Source organism: Kogia breviceps, chromosome 7 (genome assembly GCF_026419965.1).
Source record: "Kogia breviceps isolate mKogBre1 chromosome 7, mKogBre1 haplotype 1, whole genome shotgun sequence".
In the NCBI taxonomy this organism is placed as follows: domain Eukaryota; kingdom Metazoa; phylum Chordata; class Mammalia; order Artiodactyla; family Physeteridae; genus Kogia; species Kogia breviceps.
In genome coordinates, this window is record NC_081316.1 from 10,864,864 (window position 1) to 10,869,424 (window position 4,561).

Here is a 4,561-nt window from a genome sequence, read left to right on the forward strand (position 1 = left end):
CTTAGGTAAATAGATGCTAAATCGGTTGTTTAATTGGAACCAGACTGTAAGTCACAATGTAAATTGAGCTTTCAGGTGGTAAGCTGGGAGAGCCCATTCTCTTTGATCTCTTGGAAATGATTGTCATTCCTGGTTTGGACTTGCATTATTGAATAAGTATCATGATGCCTTTCATCCATTCATTCTTTCCACCCATTTTTATCATGCACTTACTATGTGACAGGGACCATTCTCGATGGGGAGAAACAAGATAGACAAAGTCTTACAGAGCTTACACTAAACATAAAAAGGTTAGTGCTGTGCAGAGACTTAAGATTGGGTGATAGGAGAGAGTGGCTGGGGGGCTTTTTACATTGGTTGGTCAGGAAAGGCCTCTTCTGAGCACACATTTTGAGTTAGGACCTGAATGGCTGTGTGAAATTGGGGCAAAATCTTTCTGGTGGAGGAGACAGTGCAAAACCCTAAGAAAGGAAGAAAAAAATGTGTTGGTTGAAGGGAAAGGCCAGTGTGGCTGGAGTGTAGTGAATCTGGGGGAGAGTGGTAAAAGTTGAGGCTGGGGTTGGGGGGAGGGGAGCAGCAAAGACCAGATAATGTAGGGCTTTTGTAATCCAAGAGCAGTGGGAAATGATGGGAGAGGGGTAATGTCTTAGTCCCTTCGGGCCGCTGTAAAAAAAAATACCACAAACTGTGTAGCTTAAGCTTATAAACGTCAGAAATTTTTCACATTTTTGGAGGCTGGAATGGCCAAAATCAAGGCACCAAGCATGGTCACGTTCTGCTAAGGGCTGTCTTCCAAGTTGCAGATTGCCTGTCTCAACTGTGTCCTCACATAGTGAAAGGGGCAGGAAGCTCTCTGGAGCCTCTTTTATAAAGGCACTAATCCCATTCATAAAGGCTCTACATTCATGACGTAAGCCTCTTTCAAGGATTCCATCCCCTAATACCATCATCTTTGGGGATTTCAGCATAAGAATTGGGGTGGGGGGGCACAAAAATTCAGACCATAGCAGGTGGTTAGACGAATGACATGATTTATCAATAATTTACATTGACGAGATCGCTGCTGTGTGGAAAATGGGTTATAGAGGCAAGAGAAGAAGCAAGGACACAAGTTAGGAGACTTGTGGTAGCTTCAATGTGCGAATGGATTAGAAGAGGGCAGTAGAGGTAGAGTTGGTGAGTAGATTGCCTTGGGATATTTTGGAGGTAAAATTGATAGGACTTGCTGATGGGAGAGGTGAGGAAAAGCAAGTGGAATCAAAGATGATGCCCACATTTTTTACTTGAGCAACTAGATCCGATCTGAGATTGGGGAAACTCTGGGAGAGGGTAAAAGGAAACAGCAGGAGTTCTACTTCGGCAGCGTTAAGTTTGAGCTATTAGTCATCTGTAGGGGATGCCACATAGACAGTTGGAAACATGAGTCTGGAGGGTTGGGTTGGGAAGAGTTAGGGCTGAAGGTACGTGGGAGCTTTTGGCCTACAGAGGGCATTTAAAGCAATGGCAAGTGGAAATGTAAATGGAGATCAGGAGGCAGAATAATGGACTTTCAGGGCATTCCAAACATAAGAGGTAAATTATAATGGGTGCTAGCAAAGGAGACTTGACTATTGATCTGGAAGCATGGATGTCGGTGTTGATCTTGAAGGGTGTTGTCTTGGAATGGTGGGGATGAAATCCTGTTGAAACATATTGAGATAAACAGAAGTGGAGATGACAACTAGAGAATTCTCAAGAAGCTTTGCTTAGAAAGGAAGTGGGGGTGGGGTTATGGAGTCAAGGGAGGGTTTGTTGCTAGGTTTTTATCCTTTTTTTTTTTTTTTTGCGGTACGCGGGCCTCTCGCTGTTGTGGTCTCTCCCGTTGCGGAGCACAGGCTCCGGACGCACAGGCTCAGCGGCCATGGCTCACGCGCCCAGCCGCTCCGCGGGATGTGGGATCTTCCCAGATCGGGGCACGAACCCGCGTCCCCTGCATCGGCAGGCGGACTCTCAACCACTGCGCCGCCAGGGAAGAAGCCCTGTTAGGTTTTTAGATAGGATGCCTCTCAACATATCAACAGATTCTAGAGGGAGAGAATTTAATGATGGGTATGGGTGTGTTTTTCATTTTTCAAATAAAATGTCAAAAAATTCAGAAGAAAATGAAGGGTGTGGGATCCAGAGCACAAGAAGGGAAACTGTGCCTTAACACAAGCAAAGACATTTCAGAAGGACAGGAGGGAAGGCAGCAGTATTTAAACATAAAAAGGTCTTTGGTGGTTTTGGTTCTGAAAGGGCATTCTTCTTTGCACCCAAATCCAAGCGTAGCATTTTGTTCTTGTCTTCCTGTAAATACCAGTGAGTTGAACTAAAAAAAAAAAAAAAAAAAAAAAATGACCCTGTAGTTTGTCATCTATAGACATGAGGAAATGCAAGTGGAGAGGATTTGAAGAAGTACAGATAAACTACACTAGAAAAAAACGAACTATAAGGTATTGCTTAACATGTATAACAAAGTAATTTATCTGAAGTTCGGTGGTCTGGGTATCTTTGTTTTAGTCTAGATCAGCGGTCCCCAACCTTTTTGGCACCAGGGACCGGTTTCGTGGAAGACAATTTTTCCACAGAACGGAGGGAGGGGGTGGGGTGGGGCGGGCTGTTTAGGCGGTGATGCTAGCGATGGCGAGCTGCAGATGAAGCTTTGCTCACTTGCCTGCCGCTCTCACCTCCTACTGTGCGGCCTGGCTCCTAACAGGGGGTTGGGGACCCCTAGTCTAGTTTTTACCGTGCAGTACTTTTCAGAAGTGGCTGTCAGTTTAAACCTTATGTTCTATTAAACATCCTTTCCAAGAAATATCTTGCACGATCCTAAGGAAAACTGGATAAGAAAATGGAATCTCTCTCTAACCCTTGGGATAGTGCTTACGGCACCATTAGTGCTCAGCTATCTAAGAGCTTGGCATACAGTAATCCAGTGTCCTAGGGGAGTTTAGTATATGTGGTTGGTTGGCGGAGCGTAGGATACTCATTCCTATTTAGCACTGTCTAGCCAAGAGACAAAACAATTTACAGGTTCTTAGACTGTTGAACGTGGGAAGAGAAAGATCCCTAATTTGTGAAGTTGGGGAAATGAAGTCTTAAAATCCAAGAAAAATATACAATAGGAAAATGACATTTGATTTCTTCCTAAGGAAACGACCTGATTTACAAACAAAATCCTCTAGAAATAAAACAAATATCATATCTCCAATACCTTACGTTTACCTTCTATAAGGTCTAAAGTTTTTAAATTTTTCATTTTTTAAATGAACACTGTCATTAAAAGAGAGCTCTCCAGTGTGATGCAATAAATGGCAGATTGAAGCCCTTAGCAAGAATGAACTAGAACCTGTTATATATGCCATGTCAGAGAAGGAACTAGACTAGACCTCAGAAAACAGAAGGTGTACCTTCTCCTTTCCCTTCCTGCTTAGTGCTAACTTATCAGCACAAACCATCAACATTTGACACCGAAGCCGAGGACAGACCACAGGATTTAGAATCACACTTCACAGGTGAAACACCTTGGCTTCAGAGAAGTAGCTGGTGGAACACTTTTTTGAAAGACTATTATGTAATAGCCAGAGCAGTCTTCAAAAGAGAAATGGCCTTGAGCGAAATGAGAGAACACCGGGCCTTGCTCTTGGGTTCACAGCTGTGTTGGGCTAATTAGGGCAAACTGTGGCGCTGTTATCTAAGTAGAGCTGGCCAGCAGCTCGCCAGGGACTGGAGCTTCTAGAGAACCTTTTCCTTCCTGTCTGTATTCCCGGATTGGGAGAGGTTAGGCTTGGGGGCGTCCAGTCTTTGTGTTGCAGTGAAACACAGGGAATTAAGCGGAGCCAAGAGCCGGCTCTCACTCCAGGGGGCTGCCACCGCCTCAGCGCGCATTCCCTGCGCCTCCTTCCACGGTTAGCACTACAGCTCCAAGGCTCGCGGCCGCTCTCCTTCCTCTTCCTCCCGTGCCTTAGGCAGGAGCTTCGGTCCCCATTGACTCTTCCAGTCCCTGCGGCCCTTCCCTGCGGAAGCCACAGCCCAGAGCTTTCCATATCCTGGGATTCTCCTGGTACCAGGGAACTCGTCGGACTGAGGACTGCTCCATAAAGATGGTTTTAAATAAAGTTTTCGCCATCCAAAAAGGGGGGAGGGATTGGGGGAGGGCTATTTAGGGCCAAACCATTGACCAATGCATGAAGGGGCTGAAGCAGGAAGACGCCGGGGCCAGTGGATGATTGGTTACGCCAGAAGCCTGTCTAGACTGTACCATACTTATTGGAGGGGGGGGTTGGCGAATTAGGGAGGGTAGCTGCTTGTTCTTGAGTACTTTCAGTAAACACATATAATTATTTTTTACTTCTGAGGATTTCTTCTTCGATTCAGGAGGGGTAGAAAGCAGGACGCAGGAAAAAGGAATATCCGCTCTGCCATTTCCCCAGTTCCAACTCCTGCGCAGTACGCCCACCCTCCTCTCCCGGTTGCCTGCGGAGCCGGACGGCCCTGCGCGCGCGTTCTCGTTTTCTCGCGTGGTACGGCGCTGTGCTCCTGC